The sequence below is a fragment of the Rana temporaria genome, chromosome 12 (assembly GCF_905171775.1).
Source record: "Rana temporaria chromosome 12, aRanTem1.1, whole genome shotgun sequence".
NCBI classification, from domain to species: Eukaryota; Metazoa; Chordata; class Amphibia; order Anura; family Ranidae; genus Rana; species Rana temporaria.
In genome coordinates this window covers 13,433,903-13,449,094 of record NC_053500.1, presented here as the reverse complement: position 1 = coordinate 13,449,094, position 15,192 = coordinate 13,433,903, and the positions used below count along the sequence as shown (strand labels likewise).

Below are 15,192 nucleotides of genomic sequence, written 5' to 3'. Positions count from 1 at the left end.
CTGACGTGGTGCAATTTCATTCCCATTTCCAACGCCATTTCATGGGGCAGCTGTACTGCGAGTTGATGAAGTTCACATTCAATTTTGAGATGCAAGTTTACTACTGCAACCGATCCCCGCTGTCAGCAACAGGGATGAATGATCGTTTGTTAGGGAGCTGACACACTACGGCTTCCTAACAATGAGGAATCATCCCTGCTGTCAGTGGGATTCCCCGCTGACAGCAGAATGTAAACAAAAGAGCCATCATAGAAAAAAACAAAACAGCGTGGGGGTCCTCCACCAATTCATACTCTTCAGGTCTGGTATGTCCTTAAGTGGGACTTCACGCCAAAAGGGGGGGACAAGAAAGAAGCCCTCCCTCCTAAACCATAACATGCCCTCAACATGATTCCCTTGGCAAAGTCCCTTGTTCTCATGTTGATGAGGACAAGGGTCTCTTTCCTAGAACCCTGGCCCTGTGGTTGTGGGGATGTGGGGGGGGGGGGTTAAGCATATTCGAATCTGGAAGCCCCCTTAAAGCAGAGGTCTGCCAAATATATCTTTTTTAAGTCAGCAGCTACAAATAATGCAGCTGCTGACTAAGGACACTTACCTGTCCAGGGCACCCGCCATGTCGACACCCGAAGCCGATCTATAGCTCGGCTCTCGGGTGCCGCCGCCATCTTTGGTAAGGGAAACAGGAAGTGAAGCTTCCTGGTTCCCTACTGCGCATGCGCGACTCGTGCTGCACAATTTCACTGGTTCCTGCTGTCTTCTGGAACCTGTGTGGATGAAGGAAGTGGCGAAGATACCCGCGGGTGGCTCGGGTATCTATTCCCGGAAGTGGGAGCAGAATACCTGTATTACACAGGTATTTGCTCTCCCCTCCCTCCTAAAGGGGCCACCGGAAGAGGGGGGGGGGTCTGAAAAGGGGAAGTTTAATTTTTGGGAGGAACTCGGCATTAAAAAAAGGTGGGCTACTAGATATTTCCCCCCCCCTCCCACGTGAATGAGTAGGACTACACTCATTCCCCAAAAAAATTGGAAAAGCAAAATAAACACAAACACAGGCTCCCAAACATTTTTTTTTGTTCTTTTTGGCGTGGGGTCCCCCTTAAAACCCATACCAGACCCGAAGAGCCTGGTATAGGTCAGTCGGGGACCCCCAAGCTGTTTTTTGTTCTTCAATACCGACTCTTTTATTTACATTCTGTTGTCAGCAGGGATGCCTCATTGCAGGGACGAGTCACTGGTTGTTAGGACGTCGGCATGTGCCGGCTACTAACAACCAGAGTAAAATGCATTGTAAAACTGATCAAAAAAGAGCATAGATGCAATTTTTAATGCGTGTCCATTAAAGTCTATGGACCACAAAAATCGCACTGCACAGGACCAAACTCAACCCTTTTCAAAATTGCATTGCAGCCCCACTCCATATATGTGAAAGGGCTCTGCAGAAACTCATGGTATTTCACTTGTCATGCGATTCCATGCGTTCTTGAACTCATTAGAAATTGTATCAGTGTGAACCAGGGCTAAATTACCTCGTACACACGGTCAGAATTTCCGATGGAAAAAGCCAGATGGAATTTTTTCATCGGATATTCTGGGCCGGATTCAGAGAGCAGTTATGACGGCGTATCTCCGGATACGCCGTCGTAACTCTTGAGTTGCGGGGTCATATCTATGCGACTGATTCATAGAATCAGTTACGCATTGATTTCCCTAAGATCCGACCGGCGTAAGTGTCTTACACCGTCGTATCTTAGGCTACATATTTACGCTGGCCGCTAGGTGGCGCTTCCGTAGATTTACGCAAGGATTGTGCAAATTAGGTAGATACGGCGATTCAGAAACGTAGGTTCGCCCGGCGCATTTTTCTACGTCGTTTGCGTAAAGTTACCCCTGCTATATGAGGCGTACCAATGTTAAGTATGGACGTCGTTCCCGCGTCGAATTTTGAAAATTTTACGTCGTTTGCGTAAGTCGTTCGCGAATACGGCTGTACGTGAGTTACATTCACGTCTAAAGCATTGACGATTTGCGGCGTAATTTCGAGCATGCGCACTGGGATTCTTTCACGAACGGCGCAGGGGTCACCATTAATTTAAATAAAACACGCCCACATCATCCACATTTGAATTAGGCGGGCTTACGCCGGACCACATACGTTACGCCGCCGTAACTTAGGGCGCAAGTTCTTTCTGAATACGGAGCTTGCGCCCTAATTTACGGCGGCGTAACGTATCTGAGATACGTTACGCCCGCCGAGAGATACACTATTGTATCTGAATCCGGGCCTCTGACCGTGTGTATGCCCTATCGGTTTTTTTCCGTTGGAAATTACGACGGACTTAGAAAGAGAACATGTTCTCTTTTTTTCAGACGGAAAAAAATTCTATAGGAAAGTCCGTTCGTCTGTATGGATTTCCGACGGGAAAAAAAACATGCATGCTCGGAAAAATTCGACGCATGTTTAGAAGCATTTAACTTCATTATTATAGGCTCGTCGTAGTGTTGTACGTCACTGCGTTTTCGACGGTTGGAATTTGGTGTGTCCGTGTGTATGCAAGACAGCTTGAGCGGAATTCCCTCGGAAAAACCCATCTGAGTTTATTCCGATGGGAAATCCGATCGTGTGTACGGGCATAAGACCTTTGCGCACTGTACATGATGGCAAGAGTACATCTAATGACTGTGTACCACTCGGCCTGTGCTGAAGATAGCATTCTGACATTCTCCAGGCTACCACTGTGTGTTGGTGGGATATAGGTCTGTCGGAACGAAGAATCAATTCTGCCTGCCACTTTCAATTATTTCTGGGCCAAAGCATGAAAGGGGGTATCAAAGCCTGTGTGCGTGATGATCAACAAAGGAGCACAGAAACCTATAGAGGACGCAAGTTATTCATCGTTTTGTTGTGCTGTAGGAATAGTCATGGTTGTATTTTTTGTGAATTTATGATTTAGATACCATTTACACCACGGAGAGCTGGCAGGATACAAATATGAGAGCTATCACAGTTGACTTGTTTTACTAATCAGTAAATCCACAGTTCCATCCTGTGGTAATACAACCTAACGAGTCTAATGTATCAGTGTCCCACCAATACATAAAAAATATGGGCTAGATTCAGGTAGCTGCGCCCCTTCTTACGGCGGCGCAGCGTATCGTATTTACGCTACGCTGCCGCAACTTACAGGAGCAAGTGCAGTATTCACAAAGCACTTGCTCCGTAAGTTGCGGCAGTGTAGCGTAAATGGGGCCCGCGTAATTCAAATGTGGAAGGGGGGCGTGTTTTATGCTAATATGTGATGACCTGACGTGATTGACGTGTTTTACGAACGGCGCATGCGCCGTCCGTGTACATATCCCAGTGTGCATTGCTCCAAATGACGTCGCAAGGACGTCATTGGTTTCGACTTGAACGTAAATTACGTCCAGCCCTATTCGCGAACGACTTACGCAAACAACGCAAAAAATTCAAATTTCGAAGCGGGAACGACGTCCATACTTAACATTGGATACGCCGGCGCAGCTTTGAATTTACGCGGCGTATCTATGGATACGCCGGTGTAAATCGTTGCTGAATCTAGCCTTATATGTTTTATTTATTTGGTTAGCCTTTAGAATTGAGTGACGCCGGGCATCATTCAACTTGGGAGACTGAGGACATCTTATGGTGGAAATAAGGTACTGCATGGGGACAGCTCTGAATGAAAGGTGAGTATTGCAGCCTTAGCTAATTTTTTATAACAACACCTTAGGGACATTTAAAATAAGAAATAATGAAATTGAGCTTTGACGGTTATCTGCTAAAAAAAAAAAAGAAAAAAAGAAAACTATTTTCTGGAGTTACTTCCATTTTTCTCTTTTCTTAGGCTCTTTGGGCCAGATTCAGGTACATTAACGGCGGCGTAACGTATCGCATTTACGTTACACCGCCTCAAGTTTTACGGGCAAGTGCTTGATTCACAAAGCACTTGCCTGTAAAGTTGCGGCGGCGTATCGTAAATCCCTCTGGCGCAAGCCCGCCTAATTCAAATGATCGGGTAGGGGGCGTGGATCATTTAAATTAGGCGCGTTCCCGCGCCGAACGTACTGCGCATGGTCCGTTTTGAAATTTCCTGCCGTGCTTTGCGCGAAATGACGTCGCACCAACGTCATTTTTTGAACGTAGACGTAGATACTCCGGCGTACTTCTTCTGTGAATCTGGCCCTTTGTAACCAGGACCAAATTCTTGATTTTATCATAAAAAGATTTGCTGTAGTAAGCAGGGTTGGACCTGGGAGCAGACCAAGCACTAACCCAATCCTATATTCTAAAGCAATATTCTAGTTTTTTTATAGACATAAAAGCCAAATTAAATATAAGAGGCTTTGGGTGACCCAGCCCTACCCTACGCACGCCCGTCCTACAGTTGCTTTGTGCTAAAAACACCCTGAAAATGATTTCCGTTTTAATTAATGAAAATTATAGGTTGGTGTGTTGATAATGCCAACATGGCCAAATTTATCGTCAGCACAGCCACGATGTACATCTAGTACTGGGCTTGTCCTGATCATGAAAATAATCATGTAAATAATAACACAGTTGGGAGACATAAAACATCACAAAGTTGTGTTGCTACCTTTTTCTTTCTAATTTTAACAAGCTGCTGTTGGTGTACTATTTATAATTTATAGAGGCTGATTCTCAAGGTTATTGCTGACATTTCTGAATACAGTGGGCTAGATTTACATAGATCAGCGGATCTTTAGATCCGCGTGACCTATGTGATTTAAGATCCGCCGCCGCAAGTTTGAGAGGCAAGTGGGTAATTCACAAAACACTTACCTCCAAACTTGCGGCGGCGGATCGTAAATCCCCCGGCGGAATTCAAATTCCGCGGCTAGGGGGAGTGTACTATTTAAATCAGGCGCGTCCCTGCACCGATTTAAATGCGCATGCGCCTCTTCAAAAATAAAAAACGTTTACTGTAAAAAAAAAAATGCGCATGCGCTGTCCGCGAATTTTCCCGGCGTGCATTGCTCCCAATGACGTCACTAGGACGTCATTGGTTTCGGCGTGAGCGTAACTTGTGTCGAGCACGTTTGAGAATCGGCGTACGCAAACGATGTAAAAAAAAACAAATCGTCGCGGGAACGACGGCTATACTTAACATAGGATACGCCACCTAGGGGGCATGCTTATCTTTACACCGGGAAAACGCTTACGTAAACGTCGTAACAACACTGCGTCGGGCCCACGTACGTTCGTGAATTGGCGTATCTTGCTGATTTACATATTTCTCAGCGTAAATCAGCGAGAACGCCCCCCGCGGCCATTTTTAAATTGCAGTTAAGATCCGACGGTGTAACACAGTTACACCTGTCGGATCTTAGGCATATCTATGCGTAACTGATTCTATGAATCAGGCGCATAGATACGACCGGCCTAACTCTGAGATACGACGGTGTATCAGGAGATACACCGTCGTATCTCTCTCTGAATCTGGCCCATTGTGTTTAAGGCTGGATTCACGCTTGAAACGGATGGGGGGGGGGTCCGGTGCGTTGCTGTTTTCCGTTTCAGGGACGAATTAGGCCCGAATTTTGTCTGGATTCAGACCTGAAAGGAGCCAAAGACGTACAGGACCAGTGTGCATTTCGCTCTGCAGCTGCCACAGGGATGTGTGAACCGGCTCCATTGAGAGTAAGGGTCACAATCTCCTGTCATGCGAATTGGACCCATCCTAAAGAGACCCTGTCATATATGTAAAATAATCTGAGAGTCAAAGGTCCAGCACGCTAAAAGTAGAGTTTGTAGCTTGCCTGCTTTTATGGGCAAATCTCTAGCTGCAACCTCCCGCGCCACACATTCCTATTGGCCCATTACTCTATTAGTACCAATTCTGACTGATCCACTTATTCTGGGTGATCTGAGTGGAGCTTTGGCCCCCTCCTCCAGCCTGCATCCTCCTAGGACACATTATAAGTCCCTGGAGGCTGCAGATCCATTCATAAATCACTCGCAGCGTGATTCGCTCATGCACAGTAGGGAGCCAGCTATGAAGCCACAGGAGGTCACAGCGGGCTTCCCACACTAGACCGGCCCAGGTGAGGACAGTGTTGGATCCCTGGACTGGTAAGTGCATATCTAATTAAAGTCAGCAGCTACAGTATTTGTAGCTGCTGGCATTTCATTTTCTTTTTTAGGCCAAAGATCCTCTCTAATGCCCATGGTATGGAAAAGGGATGTCCAACAAGCTCGGATAGGTGTGGCGGTCAGGTATCCACACACTTTTGGCCCTACAGTATGGCTCAGATTCAGTCTATGCACTGCCTGGCACTGTTACAGATATACTGCTTTCTAGGATACAATGTGCAAACATGATAAGCAATAAATAAACAAATACTTCCAAAGCTATTATAATGGGTGGTAATATCTGTTAACCACTTAAGGACCCCTTCACGCCGATATACGTCGGCACATCCACGTACCTGTACTTGGCCCTTTAAGCTCAGCCGTGGGGTGGCGCGCACGCATCGCCGGCGCATGCAGGCGACCCGGTCCAAAGCTCCGTGACCGCAGGACCCGATCGCCTCCGGTGTCCCGCAACCGGCCCTCCGGAGCTGAAGAACGGGGAGAGGTGAGTGTAAACACACCTTCCCTGTTCTTCCTTGTGGCGCTGTCATTAATCGTGTGTTCCCTGATATAGGGAAACATGATCAATGACATCACACGTCCAGCCCCGCCCCCCCTACAGTTAGAAACACACATGAGGTCACACTTAACCCCTTCAGCGCCCCCCTAGTGGTTAACTCCCAAACTGCAATTGTCATTTTCACAGTAAACAATGCATTTTTATAGCATTTGTTGCTGTGAAAATGACAATGGTCCCAAAAATGTGTCAAAATTGTCCGATGTGTCCGCCATAATGTTGCGGTCACGCCATTAGTAGTAAAAAAAAAATATTAATAAAAATGCAATAAAACGATCTCCTATTTTGGAAACGCTATACATTTTGCGCAAACCAATTGATAAACGCTCATTGCGATTTTTTTTACCAAAAATAGGTAGAAGAATACGTATCGGCCTAAACCGAGGGAAAAAAAACATTTTTTTATATCTTTTTTGGGGATATTTATTATAGCAAAAAGTAAAAAATATTGGGCTAGATTCACAGAACACTTATGGTGGCGTATCTACAGATACGCAGCGTAAGTGAACAAATGCGCCGTCGTATCTATGCGCCCTAGTCTCTTAACTAGATACGTCTGAATTTGGCCTCCATCCGACTCTTCATCGGCCCTTCATTTACATGGGGTCATGGTTAATTTAAATGTAGCACGCCCACTACCTGCCTACTTTGAATTAGGCGGGCTTACGCCGACCATATTACGATACGCCGCCGCAACGTATGGGGCGAGTGCTTTGTGAATACTGCTCTGGGCTCTCTGCGTGCCGTCAGCGTAGCGTATATTCGATACGCTACGCCGGCAAAACTATGTGCCGAGGTACGTGAATCTAGCCCATTAATTTTTTTTTCTAAATTGCCGCTCTATTTTTGTTTATAGCGCAAAAAATAAAAACTGCAGAGGTGATCAAATACCACCAAAAGTAAGCTCTATTTGTGGGAAAAAAAGGACGCCGATTTTGTTTGGAAGCCACATCGCACGACCGCGCAATTGTCAGTTAAAGCGACACAGTGCCGAATCGCAAAAACTGGCCAGGTCCTGCATAAAGGCCCGGGTCTTAAGTGGTTAACATATCCAGGAATAAACATCAAACAAAAATATAGAAAATATAGGATTTAAAACAAGCACATAAAATAAAATCTAGACTTTAAAAACCTTGTTCAGGTGCGAGAGCCATAGAATCACCATCTTGTGTATCTTTGTGTCTGACTCAATCGCATTGTTTACCTTATCTGTCTATTCCCATGGGGTTTTGTTTTGTCACAAAGTGTTTCTGACTCAGACATTGCGTGTGGGGAAATTTTTCATAGCAGATAACACAGCACAGGTAAAAAAAGAAATGAAAGAAATGGCACCATAACAGACTCATCTGACTGTCACTTATTGAGTCTAATATGTTGCAATTCAAAACAAACATTTGAAGTGTGATCAGCAAATATCTATGTCTATATACAAGAGTCATATGTGTGGATTTCTTAGAATCTTGGTGTGCTTTGTATATTTCCTCCAGATCTGTGCAGGAATCCATTGTGAGACTTTCCCTCTGTGCAGGATCCTCCTGTGATAAAGACTGGTCACTGCTGCTCTCTCTCCTTGTGCAGGTGGACTGGTCTTGTCTCCGCCCCTTCCTGTAATAAAGACTGGTCACTGCTGCTCTCTCTCCTTGTGCAGGTGGACTGGTCTTGTCTCCGCCCCTTCCTGTAATAAAGACTGGTCACTGCTGCTCTCTCTCCTTGTGCAGGGGGACTGGTCTTGTCTCCGCCCCTTTCTGTAATAAAGACTGGTCACTGCTACTCTCTCTCCTTGTGCAGGGGGACTGGTCTTGTCTCCGCCCCTTCCTGTAATAAAGACAGCTCACTGTTGCTCGCTCTCCTTGTGCAGGTGGACTGGTCTTGTCTCTGCCCCTTCCTGTAATAAAGACTGGTTACTGCTGCTCTCTCTCCTTGTGCAGGGGGACTGGTCTTGTCTCCGCCCCTTCCTGTAATAAAGACAGCTCACTGTTGCTCGCTCTCCTTGTGCAGGTGGACTGGTCTTGTCTCTGCCCCTTCCTGTAATAAAGACTGGTTACTGCTGCTCTCTCTCCTTGTGCAGGGGGACTGGTCTTGTCTCCGCCCCTTCCTGTAATAAAGACAGCTCGCTGTTGCTCTCTCTCCTTGTGCAGGTGGACTGGTCTTGTCTCCGCCCCTTCCTGTAATAAAGACAGCTCATCGCCGCCGCCGATTCCCAGTAACGCGGCGCGCGCCCCCTAGCGGCTTTAAAAGACGAGGGCGTCATATGACGTCCTGTCAGAACAACTGAGCTACTATGCCGCCGTCAATTGACGGCGGCTGGTAGATAAGTGGTTAAAGGAGAAGTACAGCCAAAGCTCGTTTCGCTGGACTTCTCCCATGGATCAGAGGAGTGCAGTTTGTTTTGCACGCCCGTGACCTGTTTTCAGCAGAGAGCGGGCTGAAGTCCGCACTCTGCTGACATCACAGAAGTCACTCCAGGCACCGTGTCATTATAACCACGAAGTCGGGGTCCGCCAGATCTCTGGGCCGACACCCGGCTCAGCCTCTCAACGAGGCGCTGAGAGCCTGATCCGGCAGCCCCCTCCACGGTCCAGTACTCCAATGAGCAAGGAGGGAGCAGTTAGCCGCTCTCTGCTTGGGCACTCTGCAAGGCGCTGAGGAACAGATGCAGCATCCACCTAGGTAGGTATGATTCAGAAAAAAAAAAAAACATTAGGCCTCTTGCACACTGCAGCTTGAAAAAGCTCAGTACAGCTTTTTTTTTTCCTGAGCCTGTGTACATAGATAGGCCCATTACAATAAATGGGCTGTGTTTTAGCTCAGCAAAAAAATATGCTGTACTGAGCCTTTTTCAAGCTGCAGTGTGCATGAGGCCTTAGGGCCCTTTCACATGTGACGGGACGGATCCGTGATGATCCGCCCCGTGGACCTCAACTTGCTCAGCGGGGATCGCTCTGCTGAGCTTGGTTTTCAAAGACCACTCGGTGCACCGTCCAGCCGCAGCAGCTGTCAGCCCCTTATTGAGTATTAAATTATGCCAGCAGTGAGTCTTCATGGAACCCCTGCTTTTCACCAGTGTCTCCTGCACCGGGGCTAAATGCCCAATGTGCATGAGGCCCAACAGGTTGCGACGCTCTACCCCTTTTCATCTTCCCCTGCCTGGCATGCTGAAACTCTGCTCCAGAGTTTCTTATATGCTGGAAGAAGCAGCCAAATTCTGCGAGCCAGCTTGGCAGTTTGCTTAGCTAGATTACACCCAGGGCGCTCCTCCCTATACTCTGCTACGCTTGCACACATAGACTGAGTCAGCAAGGCAGACGACTCTCCAGGCCAAACACATGACTGTCCCTGGCACAGAACGAAGGATTTCACTAGCATGGAGGAAAATTTTAAAATCCTCCTGCCCATAGTGAAGATAAAAAATAACTGGAAAGAAGGAAGGATTCTTTCCAGGTTACAGCTGGGAAATGCACAAGGTGTTATTTTTTTGCTGAACGGTGCAGTGCCCGCGGCTGCCCCCCATCACAGTAGGAGAGTCATTATATCACATTGTCCCTGGCAGAGTGTGTTCAGCATCTGCCGCTGCATGCAGGGGGCCGGGCAGGCTTGCTGCTTTGCATTTTCAGGGTAACAGCTGCTCTGTATAATTGGAGGAGGCTGATCACCGCAAAATACTGGCAACACGTGCCCACCCCCCCACCCCCTTGTCTACTAATACCCAGGCTCCATCACCCCTGGGGAATTCGTCATCCCATTCTATTCCTCACCCACACCCCATTAAACTTGGAAATGAAATTCTCCTTCCATAAAAAGTTAATTATCTTTGTGTCTGAGGTTTCTATAGAGTTTGACTTTGGCGCACCTCCCCCCCCCCCCCCCTCTTTGTGTTAGTGGTACAGCCTTAGAAAAAAAAATAATGAAAAGAAAGGATATTTAATCAGATCCAGCTCATGTACCAAGGGAGGGAGGTGTCAGCTTTGATAAATATTCACATTGAAATTCTGCCCTCCAGACATGAACAGACCCACAGCTATCACCCTCCAAGGACAAGATGCGGCTCTATACCTTCTAAATGCACTCAGGGAACTTTCTATAGGACAATTATTGCAAAACGTCTCGCAAAATGCTGACTCTGCAACCTGCTGGTGAATTCATATAAAAATAACAAAACACGCTTACACGTACAGTAGATTAATCATACTGAAAGAGCAGTATGCATTTCACAAGCTGTACAGATAAAAGCCTTTGAAAGGGACATTTAACCACTTAAAGGACCGGGTCTATTTTTCAAACTTGTTGTTTACAAGTTAAAATCAATTTGTTTGCTAGAAAATTACTTAGAACCCCCAAACAATATATATATATATTTATATATTTTTTCAGACGCCCTAGAGAATAAAACGGCGATCGTTGCAATACTTTAGGTCACACCGTATTTGCACAGTGGACTTCCACAATATTGTTGGAAACAAAATAAGAAAACAGTAAAGTTAGCCCAATTGTTTTTTCTATATTGTGAAAGATAATGTTATGCCGAGTAAATTGATACCCAACATGGCTTCAAAATTGCGGCCGCTCGTGGAATGGCGACAAACTTTTCCCCTTAAAAATCTCCATAGGCGGCGTTTAAAAATGTCTACAGGTTACCAGTTTTGAGTTACAAAGGAGGTCTTTTGCAAAAATTATTGCTCTCGCTCTAAGGCTCCATTCACATCTCCGCGACAAGCAACGCCGCGTACGCGGCGTATTTTGCCGCGGATAGTGTATCTTTTTTTTTTTTTCAAATTCTTCCCATTGCTGTCAATGGGTGAACGCCAATGTCACCTGAAAAAAAGGGTCCGGGACTTTTTTTCAGGCGACAGGCGTACGGCGTCTATGAGATGTGAACCATCTCCATAGACAGCAATGGGAATTTCCCCCTCTAGCGGCACAAGCGTCCGGCGTCGGGCGTTTTGTCGCCTAGATGTGAATTGAGACTAACGATCCCAGCGATACCTTACAAGTGTGGTTACCGGTGGCTCCGGCAAGCGACAGGGATGACCGGAACGCAGCTGGAGGGGAGAGGGCACCTCTTACCCCGCTGATAAAAGTAATCTTGGGGCAAATCTGCAGCGGAGACCACTTCTATCTTAAAGAGGATAGATACCTCACATGTGTGGCTTGGACACCGTTTACATATGCGAGCATGACTTACGTATGCGCCGTTATGCGCATGAGCATGGAGGGACAGGGAGCTTTAAAAAAAAAAATTAGTATTTTACTTTTTATTTTTACACTGTCCCTTTAAAAAAAAAATTGGGTCACTTTTATTCCTATTACAAGGAATGTAAACATCCCTTGTAATAAAATAAAAATCATGACAGGTCCTCTTTAATGTGAGATCTGGGGGTCAAAAAGACCTCTCATCTCATATTTACACTTAAATACAATAATAAAAAGAAAATTATTATTTTTTCAATAAAAAAAAATTCCCTTTTAAGGCTGTTGGGCGGAAGTGACGTTTGACGTCACTTCCGTCATCCAACGTCATTGAGTCGAGTGGGGGCCTTCATTCCCTCACTCGACTCACAGCCTCTGAGGGGAAAGGATCGTATCACCTCCGCCGTTAAGGGGCGGGGATGACCAGAACACGGCGGGAGGGGGGTGGGCACCTCTTCCACCACCGATAAAAGCGATCTTGCGTTGAATCCACCGCAGAGATCACTTTTATCTTAAAGAGGACCGCTTTAGAAAATACCAGCTATCTGCTGCCATAACCCCGGAATTCTACGTCAAAGTACCGACGTACAGCTACGGCGGTTTGCGGGAAGTGGTTGAACAGTTCTTCCACTCACACATAATTCAGCAATAGTGACGTTATCTGCATGGAGTTTGCATGTTCTCCCTTTGTGTTTTTTTTTTGTACACTCCAAAGACCGGTTGGTAGGTTAATTGTCCCTTTTTTTAATTGCCCTAGTATGAGTATGCTTGCCTGTATGCATGTATTTATGCATATGAGACAGGGACCTTAGATTGTAAGCTTCTTGACAGGAATATGGCTCTATAGCATATACTGTAAATACCTGTAATAAATAAATAATAAAATCCCAGGTGCAGTACCCAATATCAGTCTGTAGGAGTGCTATTTAAGAATATAAGGGTAACCATATTTTAGTATTCCCTATGCACAGCATCACAGCACCACCTACTGTACAAGAGCTGGTACTGCCTACCTTGCACACTACAGCTCAAAGACGCGGCTCCTACAGGCTTTTGAGCTTTTTTGAGCTCACTTTTCCTGCCTGGAAACTCACCCTCCATGTTAGTCAATGGGCCAGATTCAAAAAAGAGATACGACGGTGAATCTACAGATACACCATCGTATCTCTGACGTAAACTGGTCCTATCTATGCGCCTGATTCATAGAATCAGTTACGCATAGATAGGGCTAAGATCCGACAGTGTTACACTGTGTTACACTGTCGGATCTATTTTTAAATTTAAAAATGGCGCCGGGGGCGTTCCCGCTGATTTACAAGAAATAATATGTAAATCAGCGAGATACGCAAATTCACGAACGTACGCGGACCCGACGCAGTCTTCTTACGACGTTTCCGTAGCGGCGTACCCGTCGTATACTTACCCTTTCTTTTATCAGGCGCAGCCAATGTTAAGTATAGCCGGCGTTCCCGCGTCGAATTTGAATTTTTTAACGTCGTTTGCGTAAGTCGTTCTCGAATACGGACGGACGTCGTTTACGTAAGCGTCGCAACCACTGACGTCCTAGCGATGTCAGTGGGAGCAATGCACGTGGGGAAATTTCGCGGACGGCGCCTGCGCATTTAAATCGGCGCGGGAACGCGCCTGATTTAAATAGTACACTCCCCTAGCCGCGGAATTTGAATTCCGCCGGGGGATTTAGGATCCGCCGTCGCAAGTTTGGAGGTAAGTGGTTTGTGAATTAGCCACTTGCCTCCTAAACTTGCGGGAGCGGATCTTAATTCACGTAGAACGAGCGGATCTATAGACCTGCTGCGCTACGTGAATCTGGCCCAATGTGTCCATGCACACTATGGGCCAGATTCACAGAAAAAGTATGCCGGAGTATCTGCTGATACTCCGGCGTACTTTCAAATTTGCCGCGTCGTATCTTTATTTGTAATTCACAAACAAAGATACGACGGCTTTTGGCTAAGATCCGACAGGCGTACGGCTTCGTATCTTAGGATGCAATACTTCGGCGACCGCTGGGTGGAGTTTGCGTCGTTTTCTGCGTCGGGTATGCAAATTAGCTGTTTACGGCGATCCACGAAGGTACGCGCGCTCGTCGCATTCTCTTACGTCGTCGCTAGTCGGTTTTTCCCGTCGCAAACTTAAGCCTGCTATTTCATGGCTTAGATTTAGACCAGCCATGTTAAAGTATGGCCATCGTTCCCGCGTCGAATTTAAAAATTTTTTTTTTCGTAAGACGTCCGGGAATACGAAAGGACATAACGCACGTCGCCGTTCAAAAAATTACGTCCGTGCGACGTCATTTCGCGCAAAGCACGGCGGGAAATTTCAAAAAGGAGCATGCACAGTACGTTTGGCGCGGGAACGCGCCAAATTTAAATGATACACGCCCCATTTGAATTAGGCGGGCTTGCGCCGGACGGATTTACGCTACGCCGCCGCAAGTTTACAGGCAAGTGCTTTGTGAATCAAGCACTTACGATGAAAACTTGCGGCGGAGTAACGTAAAGGGGATACATTACGCCGCCGTAATTGTTCGTGAATCTGGCCCTATGACTTTTTCAGGAGTTTACAAGTATATGCTCTTACAGCCAAAAAAAAAAAAAACCAAAATACTGGAGGAACATTTGCATTCATCAGCCAGGAAGCTGCGCATGGGACGTAGTTGGACATTCCAACATGACAATGATCCAAAACACAAGGCCAAGTCCACCTCACATTGGCTACAGCAGAATAAAGTGAAGGTTCTGGAGTGGCCATCTCAGTCTCCTGACCTCAATATCATTGAGCCACTCTAAGGGAGATCTCAAAACATGCCGTTCATGCGAGACAGCCCAAGAATTTACAGCAACTGGAGGCTTTGTGCCAAGAGGAATGGGCAGCTTTACCATCTGAGAAGATAAAGAGACTCATCCACAAATCCACTAACATGCTGATAATTAGCAAAACCTGGACCCCAGACTGAAGGTTCCGTCCCGTCCAATACTCTTTGGAATTTTCAAGCTCTTGGCCCTGATCCAGAACTACCAAATCTGTTCACAATCAACCTGCCAGAGCTTCTCAAACTGCAGTTTTGTGAATCTGGTGTCACTTTTATGCCCATTTACATGCTGGCAGAATTTCACACTGTGACAATAGTCATTTCTCATAACTGAGGTCCTCTAGCCCCCATAACTGAGGTCCTCCAGCCCCCTTATTAACTTTGCTACCCTTCTCTGGGGACTCTCTCCAATTCAGCTACATGCTTCCTGAGGACTGGTGACCAGAACTAAATGGCATACTCAAGATGTGACTGAACCAGAGTTTT

The 15,192-nt window shown here is 46.3% G+C and overlaps 1 protein-coding gene across 1 annotated transcript in view; it reads left to right on the top strand.

The window, feature by feature from the left end:
* The window catches only part of SLC52A3 (solute carrier family 52 member 3), a 58,225-nt gene that overhangs the window by 3,989 nt on the left and 39,044 nt on the right, over window positions 1-15,192 (top strand). The gene's annotated exons all lie outside the window — the stretch shown is intronic.